Genomic DNA, 19,836 nt, shown 5'->3' with positions numbered 1-19,836 from the left:
TTCTTATGCTATAATACATAGCTCTGCACAGAAGTTAGCATTTCCTATGCTCAACTAATGAAGTGAGGCCAATTCACACCAATTCACAAAAGGATTAGCTGGGGGGCTATTAGTCAGAAGGCTTTCAAGCTAGAAAAAAATTAGACCAAAATAGAAGAAATAATACAATTCCAACCATTCAGGAATCTCTTGGTACTATGCTTATGCCAAGCCACCAGCAGCCTGACGCTTTTCTACTGGGACTTAAATTTAAGTCTAGAAAAGTCTGATCTGTGAGGATAGAATAAATATTTCTTGCAGACCTGCCAAATCTTTTTTTACAAAATTATTTCCCATATATCTTTTCCGAGGAAGTGACTAGAGGATGTACTCCATTAAAATGAAGAAATAAACCAAGAAAGAAAAAGACATGAGATCCAATAAGCAAAAGACCCGACTCAGAAATCAGGCAAAAGGACTTCCTGGATGACAGAACGGGAAACCATCAGAACAATTTACTGGGCAATCAGCTCAGATGGAGCAGTAGATGACAACTTGTCAGGGAAAAATAGAACACATAGGTTACTTGATGTATTTAAAGACACTTTACGGCTCTGTCAGAGAGTCTGGAATTGAATTAGTGATAGATATACAGAAAAAAAGCAAACTGAATAGGTGAATGGATAAACAAACTGTGGAACATCTAGACTTTGGCAATAAAAAGAAATGAGCTATCAAGCCACAAAAAGACATGGAGGAACCTTAAATGCATATTGCCAAGTTTTAAAAGCTAGCCTGAAAATGCTACAGACTGTATGATTCCAATTATACAACATTTTAGAAAAGGCAAAACTGTAGAGATCAGTGGTTGTCAGTAGCTCATGGAGGCAGGGTGAATTGGTAGAGCATAGGGATGCTTTTAGGGTAATGAAAATATCCTGTATGATACTGTAATAATGGATACATGGCATAATGCATTTGTTAAAACCCGTAAACAAGCCAGGTATAGTGGCTTACACCTATAGTCTCAGCTACTTGGTAGGCTGAGACAGGAAGACCACTTGAGCCCAAGACTTCAAGACCAGCCTGGGTAATACAGTAAGACCCCATCTCTATTTTTTAAAGAAATTAAGAAAGAAAAGAAACTCATCAACTATGTAACACAGAGAATCGTAAACTATAGACTTGAGTTAATGAAACATTTTTAAAGAAATAAATTCAAGGCAATTACTAACTTCAGGAAAAACAATAAAGTAAACATAAGTATACAAATCAAATATGGCTCAGCTGTGAAAATATTTACAAGGTCACTTTAAGTAACATTGAATAGCCGGGCGCGGTGGCTCAAGCCTGTAATCCCAGCACTTTGGGAGGCCAAGACGGGTGGATCATGAGGTCAGGAGATCGAGACCATCCTGGCCAACAGACCATCCTGGCCAACACGGTGAAACCTCGTCTCTACTAAAAAAAAAAATACAAAAAACTAGCCAGGTGTGGTGGCGGGCGCCTGTAGTCCCAGCTACTCCAGAGGCTGAGGCAGGAGAATGGCCTAAACCCGGGAGGTGGAGCTTGCAGTGAGCTGAGATCCGGCCACTGCACTCCAGCCTAGGCGACAGAGCGATACTCCTTCTCAAAAAAAAAAAAAAAAAGTAACATTGAATATTGATATAATCCCCAAATATATTTATGTTGGAAGGATGAGGGAATGGGAGAAGGGTAAGAAAGCTCAATCCTCAGCCAGGCACGGTGGCTCAAGCCTGTAATCCCAGCACTTTGGGAGGCCGAGACGGGCGGATCACGAGGTCAGGAGGTCGAGACCAGCCTGGCTAACACGGTGAAACCCCGTCTCTACTAAAAAATACAAAAAACTAGCCAGGCGAGGTGGCGGGCGCCTGTAGTCCCAGCTACTCGGGAGGCTGAGGCAGGAGAATGGCATAAACCTGGGAGGCAGAGCTTGCAGTGAGCTGAGATCCGGCCACTGCACTCCAGCCCAGGTGACAGAGCGAGACTCCGTCTCAAAAATAAAAAAATAAAAAATAAAAAAAGAAAGCTCAATCCTCATCTTACATAGAAGGAAGTCAATAGATAATATCTTACATTTAAAAGTCAAGAAATAACAGTATGACCATACTATCTAGAAATATGGAAGTAAACAGCAAGGAAGTTAAAACAGTTGAAAGTAGTTTCGTCTAGAAAGACAGACTTGGGGAAGAACAAAGAAGGCTAATTTTCATTATGAGCTTTACTGTAACAGAAGAGACCCCTACATCAGCTAGTTTTCCCAATTCCTCAACCCTTTGGGGCACAGTGTTTAGTCAGAGCTGTGATCACTCTCTGAGCACGTGGATTGTATCTTAATTTTCATCTCATTGAAAATGTGTACCATTTGTCCAAGTGGAAACTGGGCTGCAGCAAGGCTGTGACCACCACCAAAGAAATGGCTAGACTTGCTAAGGTCTGCTGGGATGATTTGCGATTGTGTTGTGCTTGATCTTGTGAGCATGGCTCTTTTAAGTCACCATACCTGCCCCTGCCAATGCACCAGACACCAACTTAAAGGGACTTTCAGCTTTTGTGAGTCAGTCTCAGCCTTACTTCCGAACCATTTCCTTGACTTCTTTCATGACTCTGATCCTGTCCCAGTTTTAAGCCTCCCAGCCACCAGTCATGCTGTTTTGCTCTGCTATTTACATTCTTCCCTACCTTACCATATCAGTTATTTATTGCTGTGTAACAAGCCACTCTGAAACACAGTGGCTTACAACCACAACCATTTTATTTTATTATGAAACTGTGGGTCAGAATGTATACTGGCCCACTGACATGATTCTCCTGCTGGTCTCACCAGGGGTCACTTATGTGGGTACAGTTATCTGGTGGCTTGACTAGGGCTGGATGATCTAAGATGGCCCCACTGGCTTGTCTGAATGGTGGTGCAGACTGTCACTAAGGACCTGCATCTCCAGTAGGAGAGTCTGGGATCCTAAATGAGGTAGCAGAGTTCCAGACGTGCAAGCCTGCATGTGTTCCACTAGCCAAGCCATGTGGCCTAGTCCAGAATCAGTGTGGGAGAGGACTACACGAGAGTGTGGAGATGGGAGGCGTGAATCACTGGGGTCTACCACAGACATTTTCCTGGTTGTACTCTGGGTTCCTGCTTGACCTGTGGCCAGCAGCCCTCAAATGGGGACTGGACAGCTCTCTAGGAAATGGATGTGCCATTTTGTTCCCAAGTAGAATGCAAGCTCACTGCGAGTTTATTTTTCACTCTTTTATTGCCCATGCAAAGGAGAAAGCAAAGGTGACCAACTTTTTATGAAGAGAACTAAGTCCTCCTGAGTCTGGACTCAGTACCACTGGGCTAGGCCAGACCTGTGAGAGCTGGGGAGAAGAGGAGAGCTTTGACCACATATATGTAGCACCTTGGCGTGCCTTGCAACACACACCAAAATTCCTTGGCTATGCCCTTCACAGACAGCAAGAAGCCTAATTTTCCATCAAAAGAAAAACAAAGAAAATTAAGTGTATATTTATCCAATAACAGGAGTAATTTTTGATAAATTGTGACATATCTCTTCATTGATATACTCACAGAATAATGTGAATCAAACCAACTAAATGCCAGGCACTGTTAGGTGCTGGGCATCCAAAGATGAATACATTAAGTTCCTGACCTTATGATGCTCAAAGCCAAGTCGAGGATACTGATAAATAGAGACATCCCTCAGTATCAAAAATCTAACCCACTTCTGAAAATGGCAAGTTGTGGATAGTGGGAGCCTGTATTCCATTATTAGGAATAGGACCAAAATTACTGTGTTCCCAGCCCATCCACAAGCCCCAATCAGTTCCCTCAAATAACATTAGAAAGCTTAATTGCTTCCACCAAGCAGTTTCTACATCACATAGTATTTCTACATCATACGAAGCATTTAAAACACAAATCACCTAATTATTTAACATGGAATGGGCACTCATTGCATTTTGTACACTACATGATACTGTACAGTAGTAGACACAATTTATGTTTTCCTTCTATGCCATATTAAACATGTATGGTAATGTACATAAACAATGAAACAACATGCTTAGGATCCTTCTTGGAAGACATTTTCACTTAATAACACAGGATGGACGCTCACGATAATGCACACATTTAAACAACACATGGTGCCATCCCGCCCGGAGAACAGCTGAGCTCCTTCCACTCCTCTAATCTGAGTTCACACGAAACCTAAATGTTTCTCCCAGCACACACATGCAAATTGTCTGAATTTTGATCCAGATGGTGAATTCTGGGTTAAAGATTTCCGCAAGTTGTTAGAGTGACTACTCCAGCGGTGAGAGTGTAGATGGTGCAATATTAATCTTGTACTAAGATTGAGCCAGTGAAGCAACATGACAATGATCCCTGCCGAGGGTTACAGGACCAAAGGAGAAACCAAAACTGTCTCAGACAAATACAGCTAGGTAGACATTTTTTTTGGGGGGTGAGGGGGTGAGTCGTCGGCGGGGAGGTAGGCAAACAAAGTAAACGGAAGCAGTCCATGGTTTGTTGGGCTGTTACTATGATAAGTTGCCGAGTGATTATTTCACTCTTGTTTGTGCAATACAGACAAAATTTAAAAAATATGAGCAAGTACAAAAACAATGAATGCAAATATAAGTGTGAGTGCACGGGAGTGCAGTACCCCCTCACTGCCCCCTAGACGCTCCTCAGTGCCTGGGTGGGCCATGTGCAATGTTCACCTTAAAGCCCAGGTGCCTGCCACCTGACAAGGCAAACTGCCCTTTGACCTCTGAGCTCATGCAGAAGTGTCAGCTCCCTCATCCTGTGCTAAGAAACAGACACAGCAGCCTCCGCGAGACACAGTATAGATGGGACGACAGATGGAGAAGGTCCGACACTTGGGGAAAATCACCGGGTGAGGTCTGCTTTAGGGAAGCTGGGATTCTCTGTAACCAGCAGCCACTGAGTGCAAATGTCCAACTTTATAGGTATAAATCTATAATTTCATGGTTAATTTTATGTGTCAACTTGGCTGGGCTAAGGAATGCCCAGATCACTGGTAAAACATTTCTAGGTATGCCTGTGAGGGTGTTTTTGGGAGAGATTAGCATTTGAATCAATAGACTAAGTAAAAAAGATCTGCCCTCATCAAGGTGGGCAGGCATCATCCAATCTGTTGAGGGCTCGAATAGAATAAAAAGGTGAGTAGAACACAAAGGGCAAATTCTCCCTCTTCCTGAGTTGGGGCATCTATCTTTTCCTGCCTTCAGAGCTCCCGGCTGCGGGGCCTTCAGATCTGGAGACTTCCATGTGTTCTCAGGCTTTTGCATTCAGATGAATCACACCACCTGCTTTTCTAGGTCTTCCGTTTGCAGACAGCAGATCGCAGAACGTTCCAGCCTCCCTAACCACGTTAGCCAATTCCCATAATAAATTCCCTCTTATATATCTATATATATCCTATTGGTTCTGTTTTCCCAGACGACCCTGACAAACACTATATATATATAATTTTTTTTCCAGTAATAATACAGGTTCTTTGCTTTGTACAGTAGGTGACTGAGGGTCTATTAATTTTTTTTTTTTTTTTGAGACAGGGTTTCACTCTGTCACCCAGACTGGAGTGCAGTGGCATAATCATAGTTAACTGTAGCCTTAAACTCGTAGGCTCCAGTGATCCTCCTGCCTCAGCCTCCCCAGAAGCTGGAACTACAGGCATGTGCCATCATACCTGGCTAATTCTTAAACATTTTTTCTTTTGTAGAGATACTATGTTGACCAGGCTGGTTTCAAACTCCTGGCCTCAAGTGATTCTCCTGCCTCACCCTCCCAAAGTGCTGGAATTATAGGTGTGAGCCACCACGCCTGGCCTACTAAATTTGTGTAATTTAAATTATACATTAGAAACATAAGGCACTCAATATATAAAAGTCCCCTTGTAGAGAATTTTTTGTTTTGATAAGTTGGATTTTCTCAAAGCAGGATATAACAGCAACATCTCACACTTATTTTAGACAATTACAGTGCATCAGGTTGATGGAATATTAAGCAGTCATTAACATTTATAATTATGAAGACTGTGGAGATGTGGAAAAATGCTTCTGGTGTGTTAAGTGAAAATGAGCTAAATATAACATTATATTTAAACTGTTACTGCAAGTAAGTACAAATGCCCAGGGAAGGGCTAGAAAAGAACATGGAATAAGGAAAGCTTTTTTATACACACCACATTTCAATCTCAAGTGGATTAAGTGAAGCTTTGTAAAAAGCAAATCCTACATCACAGCTACAGAAATGGAAGCAGTTAAAATGACTTCACAACACATTTCAGCTACAGCAATATGAGTTGTTGCAACAGAGAAAACCCACAATTAAAGAGGATTAGCATAATAGTAGTGCCTTTCCTGTTCATGTCGAATCCGATCAGTGGCAGTGTGGCAGTGTAGCAGTGTGTGTCCGTGTGTGTGTGTGTGTGTGTGTGTGTGTGTGTGTGTTCTGCTCCATGCAATCTTCAGGATCCCTGGCTGCCAGTGGCTTTATCATCTTTAACCCGTAACTCCCATGGTCTTTCTCTATTAACAATCAACCTGAGGACGGAGAAAGAACACAGAGAGTGAAAAGTTTTGTGGGCAAGAGCTGGAAGTAGTAAACATCCTTTCTACCCACATGCTATCAGCCAAAGTGTGATCCTAAGGTGATAGATAACTGCAGAGGAGCATTGGAAGGAGATCTGTGTGCCAGGAGGAAGAGGAAATGGGTTCTGGTGACCAGCTGACTGATTTCTGTCACATAAGTTCTCATATCTGATTAGAAATAGGGCACGAATTGGAATTCAGGTCTTTCCTTCTTTTTTTCCTCTCTCCCTCCCTTCCTCCCTCCCTCCCTCCCCTCCTTCCTCCCTTCCTTCCTTCCTTCTTTCCTTCCTTTTTATACAAGTTCTCACTCTGTCACCCAGGCTGAGTGCAGTGGTGTGATCACAGCTTACTGCAGCCTCAACCTCCTGGGCTCAAGCGATTCTCCTGCCTCAGACTCCCATGTAGTTGGGACTACAGGTGTGCGCCACCACACCCGGCTAATTTTTAAATTTTTTTGTAGACATGGGGTTTCACCATGTTGCTGAGACTGGTGTTAAACTCCTGGGTTCAAGCAATCCTCCTGCCTTGGCCTCCCGAAGTGCTGGGATTATAGGCATGAGCCACCATGTCCTGCCCAGTGGTTTTTCTTTACTTTAGCTCAGTGCTTAAGTTTTCACATCTTCTCTCTCTTAATCACTTTCTCTCCCCTCCTCTCCTCTCCCCTCCTCTCCTCTCCTCTCTCTTTCTCTCTCGCTTATACACATTAAAGCTAAAGATATATATGTTGAAATCTAAACAGGAGAGTTGTTCTACATCTAAGGACACCCAATATACAATCTATGCTTCTTTTGAGGAAACATGCTACAATCTCAATGAAAATCATTCCTGGGGAAAGAAAGAGTTAGCAGGGATAAATCCTGATGATGGAACAAGAGAATCCGGCTAAGAGCTGACTTGGCTGAGAAAGAAGGAGTGAAAGCCTACATAATTACATGGCCTTTATTCACATTTCCGGGGTCACTCACATCTTTGTCGGGCATTATCCCATTGTTGATGGGTAGGAGGAAGTAAAACCCTATCTGCAGCGCACAGTCAGGCTCCCCACCACTTCCATGAAGCCCCAGCCTGAAGGCGCTGGAAAAGAGCTGCCATGTTTATCTTCTTGGGAGCCTTAGTCCATGTGGGCTTCTATAACAAAATACCATAGACTGGGTGGCTTATAAACAATAAAAATTTCTTTCTCACAGTTCTGGAGGCGGGGAAGTCCAAGATCAAGGCACTGGCAACTTTGATGTTTGGTGACGGCTTGCCTCCTGGTTCGCAGATGGAACTTTCTCACTGTGTCCTCCCAGGGCCAAAGGGGCAAGGGAGCTAGGAGGAGCCTTTTTCATACGGGCGCTAGACCAGTTAACGTGGGCTCCATCTCATGACCTAATCACTCCTCAAAGGCCCCACTTCCAAATACCATCACACTGAGGTTTCAACACATGAACTTGAGGGTGACACATACATTCAGATCATAGCAGGACCCATTTTACGAGGTTACTGTCTCACTTTTGGGGTTCTAACACATTGGTCTGTTTTCAGAGCAATTTCACTGTGCTCCTGATCAGCAAAAGCAAGGGCACAATCATTGAGAGCCAGTTTCAAGTAAAAACATCCTAAATAGTGCATCAAAATATCATCTGGGGGTAAGTTTCAGCATCTTGGAAAACAGATATCTGTCCCAAGTTTGGCATTTTGATGTTAAATATTCTCATTTGTTAAACAAATGAGTTCAAATCAGAACAAATAACCAAATCTTATTGGTCCTTGGTGACTGTTGTTTATGCCAAATATAGAAGTTATAGCCAGAGCTTAGACTGGACAATGTGAAAAAGAAAATTGCTATTTTATATTTCTCTGTCCTCTGCCAAATCTAACCAGTGCAATGCCTTGAACATTTGGGCACTTGGTAAATACTAAGTTAGTCATTGCGAACATAATTACTATGTTAAGTTGTTGGACTGGGATTCAGAAACAATTGAAGTATGGATACTGTATCTATATAAAATGCAGCCAGGCTGCTCTGCTCTGATAGATCTTTAACAAAAAATTTTAAAATTTCTAATTAAATTTTAATTAATTTAATTTTATTTTTTTGAGACAGGCTCTTACTCCCCCTCACCCAGGCTGGAGTGCAGTGGCGTGATCTTGGCTCACTGCAACCTCTGCCTCTCGGGTTCAAGTGACTCTCCTGCTTCAGCCTCCGGAGTAGCTGAGATTACAGGTGCACACAATCATGTGTGGCTAATTTTTGTATTTTTAGTAGAGACGAGGTTTCGCCATGTTGGTTGGCCAGGCTGGTCTCGAACTCCCGGCCTGAAGTGATCCGCCCGCCTCGGCCTCCCAAAGTGCTGGGATTACAGGCGTGAGCCACTGTGCCCGGCCAATTTTCTTTTTATTTTTAGAGACAAGGTCTTGCTCTGTCCCTCAAGCTGGAATGCAGCGGCGCCATCATTGCTCACTGTGGTCTTGACCTCCTGGGCTCAAAGAATCCTCTGTCCTCAGCCCTGCCAGTAGCTGGACTGCAGGTGTATGCCACCATACCCAGCTGTTTTGTTTTTCTTTTGGTAAAGACGGAGTCTCACTATTTTGCCCAGGCTTGCTCTGATAGATCTCTGAGCTCTTCATAGGTCCATGCATCCCCTCATCGACACCATCCCCATGCACCATCCCCACATGCCATTCACACATACACATGAGTTATATCTTGCAGCATGCAAAGTTTTAGCTCCTTTCCTGGATTTGAGTTTTAATCTGCTGTTCGTGGGAATGCAGCTCCCCAGAATTGTTCCATGGAGGAATCCTTTGTCCTGCTTAACAGTGGGTTCTGAAGTGCCTCCCCTAGAGGCAGAGTGAGGCCATGTGGGGTGTGTTACCTCTGGGACCACTCAAGAAACCTGTGCTTTAAGAGGCCCACCCTGGCTTTCTGTCTTTCTTTTTTTGAGATGGGGTCTCACTCTGTTGTCCAAGCTAAGTGTAGTGGTGTGATCATGGCTCACCACAGCCTTGACCTCCTGGGCTCAAGCAATTCTTCTGCCTCAGCCGCCTGAGCTGCTGGGACCCACAGGCGTGCACCACCATGCTGGGCTAATTTTTTATTTTTTGTAGAGATGAGGTCTCACTATGTTGCCCAGGCCAGTCTCAAACTCTTGGACTCCAGCAATCCTCCTGTCTCAGCCTCCCAAAGTGCTGGGATTATAGGCTTCAGCCACCATGCCCAGCCTCCTTACCTTTTTTTTTTTTTTTTTTTTTGAGACAGGTTCTTGTTCTGTTGCCCAGTCTGGAATAATACAGTGGTGTGCTCATAGTTTACTGCAGCCTTGACCTCCTAGGTTCAAGCAGTCCTCCTGTCTCGGCTTCCAAAGTGGCTGGGACCACAGGTGAATGCCACTATGCCTGGCTAATTTTCAAATTTGTTTTTGTAGAGAAGGGGTCTCTCTCACCATGTCGCCCAGGCTGGTCTCAACTCCTAGGCTCAAGTGATCCTCTTGCCTTGGCCTCCCAAAGTGCAGCAATTACAATCATAAGCCACTGTGCCTGGCCTTCTCCCTATTTTTTGTTTCCATGTTCAAAGGGGCAAACAATGCCTTTGGGAAAACTCTAGGAGGCTTAGTTCCCATGCCCTGAATTTAGTTTCTGTTTCTGACTACATGATCTTGGGTGAGTTCTTTGATTTTTCAGTGGGTTTACCAGCCCTTGAACCTGGGCTTGTTGTAACCTATAATATCTATATCATGAGAGGGGAATGGCAATTTAAAAGCAGGTATTGGAATTCTTCAGGGAGAGAATTGTCTTTTTGAAAATGTCATTGTAATAATCACCTTCAATACAATTTGTATAGAAAAATTTAGGGTGGAAAGAATGATCTTCTGTTCAGTTAAAACAAGAAAACACACAAAACCTTGTTGGGTCATTCGTGAGTGGAAAGAGAGCCCTCAGAGTAAGGCTGGACCGGATTAGTGAAAGAAACCAAATTTCTGTGCAAAATGAAGTAGGAAGAATGAAGAGGCTTTGGCAGTTGGAGAAGGAAAGGGAGAGGGAGTTCAGAGTCCAGAAAGGTGGCAGGACTTTGGTTCACAGTGATGGCCTATGGACTTTTCCATTTTAAGTAGCTTACTGTGCTATGATGTGATTCCCAGAGGCAGAAGGACTTGGGGATGGCAACATATCCAACATCTAGTTTACAGGGAAGGTATATGGAGCACTTATATGTAAGTATATATACATATATATAGTACTACTGTCAGGCATTATGTTAAGCATTTTATATGCATATTCTCTCTTAATCCTCATACCCACTCCATGTGACAAGCCTGTCGCTATCCCCATTTTACAGATGAAGACACCGAAGCTTGCTGAAGTCAGATACCCAGTAAGTTAGTGGCAGAGGTAGAGTCCAAATCCGAGTTTGACTGACTCCAAAGTCTATCCTGTTAGTCACTAGAGCACACTGTCCCCATGAACACTGAAGATGGTAGTACCAAGCTACTGAACAGAAATTATTTGCGGTTTACTAATTAAGGGCAATAAAAGCACCCCAGAAATGCAAAGTACTAAATAAATACTAGTATTACTGTTCTTGCACTTGACCACTGACATTTGAAGACAGCACTGTCATTTAAAATGGAAACCTGAAAGCCAGAAAGGGCTTATTAATGTCAGATGCAAATGATATGTTTAAATACTCATGTTTGCATTCCACTGGATGTTTCTATTCCAAGGGCCATGTTCTCAGGCACTGGACCCCCATTAAGGCCAGGATCATTTGCAAATCTAGAAAAAAATATGGCTGTATCATTTCATTTTTTTTTCCTGAGACAAAAATAAAAGTGGTTCGCCATTTTGGTACAGAATTTTAAAGCAAAAATCATGGTGCTTCTAACTACTCCAGATTAAAAAAGAAGAAATTATAGCCTTTCATTCTCCTAGCAGGATGTAACTAAGGTTTAGATGAGTGAACAGATGCATGCAAAAATCAGCCACACGCATAGAAAACATTCATTTTCACAATCTAGTAAATCTGCTAGGTATGCATGAAATGGAGCCAAATCAATTTCAGCAGTATGTGATATCACAGCTTTGGCATGACAGGGCCCCTCCCTGGCCCCACTTGTCTCCAGGACTGTTACCATCCAGAGGCTGGGTATAGATCACTCAGCACCCAAGGATCTGAGTAGTTCCATAACCGGTGGCATAAGTCACCCCAGTTAACCAGCCGGTGTTACTTCCATCTCCAGTCAGGGTCCAGCATGTAATTACACTTTTCCTTTTCCCACGTCATGGGAAAGGAGACTTTTTCTGAGCTTCTGGCTACCTGGTCCTTTATCCCTCCTACAGGGAGGTCATAGAACACAGAAATCTGAAAACCGAAAGTGTGTGTAGAAATCATCTTGTCCTATTCTTTCATTTTATGGATGAGGTCCAGGGTGGAGAAAAGTCTTGCCCAAGGCCACACGGGCATTTAATAATGACCCAGCCACCTTCTGATTCCCTAACCCATGTTTTTCTCACTGCAGGCTGTCTCCATTGGAAACTGTACTCAGACCACATAAAAGGGAATTATGTAATTCTGTAACCCCAAACATCTACATGTCTACAAAATATTTATAGTGCAAAGGGTTATACTGAGTCTTCTCTGGGATTTCTTGTTTTTCTACTGGACTGTGAGTCCTCAAACTCATAACAATACGAGTGTGCAATCCCTTGTTAGAAACCCCAGACAAATGTGTTTTGGACTTAAGAAGTTTTTGGGAGTTGCGCCATGTGTGCTGCTCGGCTAGCGGCGGCGGCGGTGTACGCCTTCTCGGCGCGCCCGCTGGCCGGCGGGGAGCCTGTGAGCCTGGGCTCCCTAAGGGGCAAGGTGCTACTTATCGAGAATGTGGCGTCCCTCTGAGGCACCACGGTCCGGGACTACACCCAGATGAACGAGCTGCAGCGGCGCCTTGGGCCCCGGGGCCTGGTGGTGCTCGGCTTCCCGTGCAACCAGTTTGGGCATCAGGAGAACGCCAAGAACGAAGAGATTCTGAATTCTCTCAAGTACGTCCGACCTGGTGGTGGGTTCGAGCCCAACTTCATGCTCTTCGAGAAGTGCGAGGTGAACGGTGCAGGGGCGCACCCTCTCTTCGCCTTCCTGCGGGAGGCCCTGCCACCCCCAGCGACGATGCCACTGCGCTCATGACCGATCCCAAGCTCATCACCTGGTCTCCGGTGTGCCGCAACGATGTTGCCTGGAACTTCGAGAAGTTCCTGGTGGGCCCTGACGGTGTGCCCGTACGCAGGTACAGCCGCCGCTTCCAGACCATTGACATCGAGCCTGACATCGAAGCCCTCCTGTCTCAAGGTCCCAGCAGTGCCTAGGGCCCCTTTCCTACCCCAGCTGCTTGGCAGTTGCAGCGCTGCTCTCTGGGGGGTTTTCATCTATGAGGGTGTTTCCTCTAAACCTACAAGGAGGAACACCTGATAATACAGAAAATATCCCCTCGAGATGGGCGCTCGTCCTGTCCATCCCGGTCTCTGCCAGACCAAGGCGAGTTTCCCCACTAATAAAGTGCCAGTTGTCAGCAAAAAAAAAAAAAAGAAGTTTTTGGAATTTAAAATGGTAAGATGGCACCTAGACAGTCTATTTAATATCTCCCCTCCCCAACCTGGAGCAAAATGTAGGAATAGTCACACTAGGAGGACGAAGTCTACAAACAGTCTCATGGCAGTTTATGTCAGGCTTCGCTGCCCAATGTGTCGGCTGCAAACTTAATAATAAAACTTTTGGTTTTCCGCTTTTAGGATTTTGGAATAGTGGATTCATGCTACTCTCTTCATATAAGAGGCATTAGGTAAATATCAGGGACTAGCTGGCTGGTATTGCTTTATCAATAAGAAGGTTGTTTTTTCCTGAAACTTGTCAAGACTTGTATTTCTCTGTAGAGTTCAGTTATTCCAGTTGCCTCTCAGTGGGTTATATTCCAGATAACAAAATGGAATAGCCCCCAGGGAACTGGGTTCAGAAGCTGAGTGCCCTGTTTGTTTCGTGGATTTTTCATAAAACAAATCAGGATCACCAGAGGGGCAAGCTGCTTTAGGAGGCAGCTGGAGGTCGTGTGGGGACTGGCAGTGGCACCTGTCCTCCTGGGCGTCGGTAAAAGCAGAGCAGAAAGCTCCTGCCACCAGGTCCCCAATGGGCAACTGATCCCGCCTGCCATTTCTGGGCTTTCTCTGGCTCCAACCGCTTCTCAGCTTCCTCTTTCTCATCAGATGGGCAGGTTTCCAGAGCTGTCAGATTTTCTTCTGCCCAAGTTAACAGGGACATTGATTTTGGAGGAAGGGAGGCCCTTCCTCCCACCCCCGTCCTTCCCTGGCTCCTGGCTGAGCCACGCCAGCTCTGTGGCATTGTCCAGTTTTATTATTACTGCCTGGCTGAGGCCTCCCTTCCCAGGTGGCCCCTGTGACTTCCAGCCCCTCTCCACTTGGCATGTTGACATGCATTTTTGGTCTCCTAGGGAGAGCCTGCTTACCTGGATAATGGGCACTTGACCCCCTGGTTTCCAAAGTGGGCTTCTGTACCACAGCAGGACTTGCATCTGTTTTTATTGTTTTCTGGACTGTCACCAGGAGGGAGTCCTATAAACGTGACCTTGCTTGGCTGGCTTTGGGATTGATGGAAATCAGGTCACTTTGGGGGTTCTAATGGGCCTGGAGGTACGGGTTTTAGAGTGGCACCACAAGGTCCACTGCGTGTGTGAAGAGGTCTTTGCTCCTTCAGACCCGGGACGCGGCTCTCCTAAAATTTTTATCTGCCATGGCATTGTAGGCTCCTGTTTCTTTGAAAACTTTCCTAAGAAGGACGAGAGAATGGAATTTTACTTAGAAAACTGGAATGGTCTTCTAAGAAAAAGAACCCACTTCTGCCTTTTGGAGGCGACAGGAGGGCTATGTTTGGAGAGGAAGGAGGGAAGGAAGGAAAGGGAATTCAGTTTCTGATGTCATCTGTCTTCCTCATCACCCTCCACTCTTCTCATCGACCATGGTGGCAGCTTCCCCACCCACACCTGCCGAGCTCAAATCCATTCTGCTGCATTCAGAATGCTATTTTGCAAGCACATATCTCTGCTGCTCGAAACCCTTGGTAGCCTTTCATTACCCTTAGAATACATCTAAAATCCTCACTGCAGTCCAAGTCTTGGATCACCAGGCCCCTGCCTTCCTCTCTAGGCTCATCCTGCATGACCTTGGGCTCTGGCCACTCCAGCCAAGCTTCGCTTCTAACAGTTTCTCGGCAGTGCCCAGCTTCTTTTTGCCCCTGGGCTTTGGCACGTGCCTCCCCCTCCACCCACAGCCTCTCTCTCTGCTCCACTCCCCACTGCACCCCACACTTAGTCTAGTTACCGCCTCTCCATCCTTCAGCTCCTAGTTCAAATGGCATTTCCACAGGGATCCCCTCTCTCCACCCTGGAGTCCTGTTTTACACTCTCCTGTATTTTGTCTTCCCATCACATATGAGAGTTCACAACCAAACATTGATGTTAGTGGCCACTGGAATGATGTCTGTCTGTCTCACCAGCCATAAGCCTGGAGAGGAGAGGGGCTACATTTACTTTACCCACCTCTGTCACCTCTAGTGGTAGCCTTGTGTTGCCAGAAAGTGGTTTCTCAATCATTATTTGATGAGTTACTGAATCATTTATCTAGCTAGTATGACTTCACCAACAATGTAACTCCCATGCGATAATAATAAAAAAATCCACCTATGCTATTCTAATGTAGAATGGAAATTTCCCCTTGCCAGCAAAACTTGGGCATAGGTTATTCTCGAGTGTTTTGAGCTAGTCGGGATGGATGAGCTGATGTCCCCACTCCCTGGGGACAAGTCTGCTTGGTGGCTTCATCCAGCTTCATGTTTCTCTCCTGAAGTTCCTTCAGGCTCTCCCATTGGCAGACTGGCATGTCTTCCGGAGTTGGCCAAGAGGAACATGTCACATTGGCAGTAATGTCAGCCGACTCTGAGGCCACTAAGGAGAGCAGCAAGCGAAGGCCGGGAGGGAGCCTTGGAAGGCAGCTCATTACCAGAGGCGCCAGCCGTCACACCCTCGATGGAAGGGCATAATTGCTGAAAACAGCTAACCGCTAACAGCCTGACAGCCAAGGGGCCTGCAGCCATCCCTTTCTTCGCTTCAGGATCCATCCCCCCATGAGGGGAAAGGTGCCAAAAGAGGAAGCCAGGCAGGAAGACACAGCTCTGTCTCACAGAAGGGGAATGTCTTCCCCCAACTTTCACAAGACACTTTGGGAACCCTCTCTTCATTTGTCACCACGCTTGAAATGTTGATGCTGCCATCCAAATGAAGCGCCTCTAGACTTCAGACATAGAACCTTGAGCCCAGCATGGTCTTCCACACGACACTGGTCATGCACAGAAGGGAGGCTCACAAAAGTAACGTTTTGTGTTCAGGAGAGTTATGCAGGCAAACAAGGACTGAACACCCCTTGTGTAGATACTCCTGAATACAGTTCCTACAGGAAGATTAAAATAAATAATACTCCCTGTAATTTATTTGTTAAATTATATTTATTATAAATATACTTGTAGTAATTCGTTAAAATAAGTAGATGGTTTCATTTAGCAAATGTCCAAATAGATATCAAATGGAAGTTGTCATAGGAACCTGGGAGGTGTGTGTCTACAAAATTAACAAGCATATAGTACCAGGGTAAATTCAAGCATTTCTTTTCCCCCAACCCACCTCCTTCAGACATCTGACAAGTGTCTTGTGTGTGTGTCCAGCTGTGCTAGGTGCTCAGGACATGAACTTGCTTGTGGCCTTTAAGGAGCTTATGTACTCATGGGAGAAATCCACAAATAAGTCAGCAACTGTACTGACTTAGAGTAGGAAGGATCAGGACTGGAGCCATCAATGTGAGCTTTTTGATGTACGAAGGGAGCTTTTGCACATGGAAAAGATCATGTAAGTTACTTTGGTTTTTAAGTTATATTAAATTCGTGAAAATTACCAATTCAAAAATTCACCTTCTTTAGGCCTTTGTCCTCAGTCTCCAATGTTGTCATTCTAGTTACAAATAAAATTGATTACTTCAGGTTGAATATATCTAAACAAGTGGAAATCTCAATTGGCACCATTTATGACTTTATTAAATTTCCTTATACTTTCGAAACTATATTCATGAATTTAATACAGTCATTTTCTTGTCTTTCAAAAGCTCGACCTAACAAGAAAAACCTCAAATACTTCAACACTGCTTTTAAGTCTATAAATTTTTTTAAGTCTATAAACTATAGTACCATCTCTGGTGACTAAAGTTGCTTATGGGCCAGAGATCTTCTCCAGCACAAAGGGCTCAGGTGACCATTCCTCTGCAAGACGATCCTAGGCCAGACACAGTAGCTCACACCTAAAACCTCAGCACTTTGGGGGGCCGAGGCAGGCTGATCGCCTGAGCTCAGGAGTTTGAGACCAGTCTGAGCAACATGGCAGTACTCCATCTCTACAAAAATACAAAAAATGAGCCGAGAGTGGGGATGTGGGCCTGTGGGCCCAGCTACTCAGGAGGCTGAGGCAGGAGAATTGCTTGAGCCCAGGTGGTCCATGCTGCAGTGAGCTGTGACTGCGCCACTGCACTCCAGCCTGGGTGACAGAGTGAGACCCCACTTCAAAAACAAACAAACAACAACAAAACAAAACAAAAAACAAAACAAACAAAAAAAACCCAAGATGATCCTGAACTTTCCCAAGGTTGCCATGACCACAGGGAACTTCAAGTTCATATGCTCTGGACAGAGCTGGTCTCCTTGGGTCTAACTACAATCTATCCTAACTCTTTCCTCTGCTTTGAGGAGGAACCTTCTCTCACAAGTTGCTGCTAATTTTTTAAAACTTCTTTTAACTCTTCTCATATTCTTCATATTCCGGATTAGGCCCAAGTTATTTTTCTTTTTCCTTTTTAAAAAATATTTTATTGTGGTGAAACATACGTAACACAAAATTTACCGTTTTTAAACCCTTTAGAGTGCACACTGGCAGCAAGTACATTCATCTTACTGTGCAACCATCACCACCGTCCATCACCAGAACATTTTTCCTCCTCCTAAACTCCCCATTCCTCCTTCCCCCCGGGCCCTGGAAACTGTCATTCTCCTTTCTCTAGGAATTTGATGACTCTAGTACCTCATGTAAGTGGAATGATACAGGATTTGTCCTTTAGTGACTGCTTATTTCACTCAGCATAATGTTCTCAAGGTTCATCCATGTTGTAGCATGTATCAGAATATCTTTCCTTTTTAAAGACAAAGACACCGCATTTTGTTCGCCCATTCATCTGCGAGCGGACACTTAGGTTGCTTCTACCTTTTGGTTACAGTGAATGATGCTGCCAGGAACACGGGTGTGCTGGCTCTCAATGCTTATGGATAACTGAATACCACCCAGTGGATTCTGCATCAAATCAGACATTCACGGCTTAGTCCTGCACATGCGGGGAGCCATATCTTAGTAAGAAAGCATAAAGAATGCACCTATCAACTACTAAGTTCTGAATAGACGTGGACTGGACTTTCTGCCCCTTCTTGCTCTGTTTGAGGAGAAATCAATGAGTTGTGTTTTGCAACCTCAGCAAGAGTCACGGAATTAGCAGTGGAGGCCGAACTGGCTGGAGACAGGAAGCTACTTTCCTCCTTGAATACCATTGCAAATGGGGTAGCCCTACCTCAACAATCCTGTGTGAACAGCAGCTCTGACTGGAAGCACTAGGAGAGCTCAAATGGGGTCTCTGTACATCCTTCCACCCCTGCAAGTCCACGGTTGATCATCCGTCCACATAACACAAGAATGTAGACACAGCCATCTGGACTTAAAATGCTGTTTAGTCTGACCAGATCAAGCCCATGTGTGAACCAGATGGCAGGCCTTGCCTTTCACAAACTCTACTGTCCTTACTTCCGACTCCCAGCAGCTCAATTCCCCAAGGGGAAGAGGTAATACAACAGAAGATTTAGAATATGATAAGAGGAAGAAAAATCAGACAGATGAATGGCTCTACATAATAACAGTGAAGATATCTAATCTTTATGGAGCATACTCCATATGCCAGGCATTGTGCTGAAGTGCTTCAGATACATTACCTCATTTGATCTCTGAAATAATCTAATGAGGTAGGTACTATGGTCGTTTCTCACTTTAAAGATCAGAAATCTGAGGCTTAACAAAATGAAATATAACTTGCCCAAGATAAAGGAAGTAACAAAGGTAAGAACTGAATCTACCTTTGCTTCTGGTGTTTAGTCTTAGTTACAATGCAGTACTTCTAGGGTCATCCAATAGATAACTGGGTAAAAGATATGATGAGACAAAATATATATGAAACACATTAAGCATATGGAAACCATGCAATTAATTAAAAAAACTAATTAAAGCGACAATAAAGTATAATGATATATATATATACTAAGTAATAAAACAAAGTTAAAAGTAATACTTAATGTGGAGACACTGGTCTACTCCAGTACTGCTGTTGAAAATGTATTATTAATCTTCAAAAAATCACTTTTGAAACATCCCTTTTATAAAACACTTCAGCAGTGTATAACAAAATTCACAAAAATGCTTCTACCCATTGATTTGGTAATTCCAGTCCTAGAAATGCATTCTAAAGAAGTAAGTATAAGAGGGAAAAAGTTATGTACATGAAGCTCTTTATTGCTAAAATTATAAAATATTGTTATAAAACATTATAAAATTATAGTGAAAAGCTGAAGACAATCTAAATAGTCAATGGTAGGGGAAGAGTTAACTGAATTGAAGTGAAATCATTAGATGTGTATTATACATCTGTTAAAATAATAAATACAAAGGTCTCTGTGGCAATTTAAAAAGGAGAAAATGAAATGATAACAACGCAACCATGTAAAAATTATGGCTGCAAAGGGATCAAAACTGGAAAAGAACAGGGCAGCATTGAGGTGAATTGTGTGTGAGCTTGGTGGATTCAAAATTATTTCTTCCCTTTTAAAGATATTCTTCATTGCTTTTAAAAGCAATAAAAATTAAAAATGTTAAGTACCTGACAAGACTTGTCCATAAAAATAAGGACACCTGCTGAGTTGTTTTGATGATTAAATAAGTTAATGGATGCAAAAGCACCTCGAAATAATCCCTGCAGGCACTCAGTAGCTCTCCCTCTGAGTCCCCTCCCCCGCCCCCCTCCTTGCTCCCAGCTTTAGTA

The 19,836-nt window shown here is 44.0% G+C and overlaps 1 protein-coding gene and 1 pseudogene across 8 annotated transcripts in view; one reads left to right on the top strand and one right to left on the bottom strand.

Moving 5' to 3' along the window:
* Positions 1-19,836, bottom strand: part of CLYBL (citrate lyase beta like) — a 296,641-nt gene that overhangs the window by 83,388 nt on the left and 193,417 nt on the right. The window lies entirely within an intron of this gene.
* On the top strand, positions 12,360-13,185 carry LOC101020902 (annotated as a pseudogene). Its single transcript, XR_004178552.1, has one exon. The product of XR_004178552.1 is annotated as a glutathione peroxidase 1-like (transcript).

Source organism: Papio anubis, chromosome 15, assembly GCF_008728515.1.
Source record: "Papio anubis isolate 15944 chromosome 15, Panubis1.0, whole genome shotgun sequence".
Classification (NCBI taxonomy): Eukaryota; Metazoa; Chordata; class Mammalia; order Primates; family Cercopithecidae; genus Papio; species Papio anubis.
The sequence above is the reverse complement of the archived record's forward strand: the minus strand, read 5'-3'. Positions and strand labels throughout refer to the sequence as shown.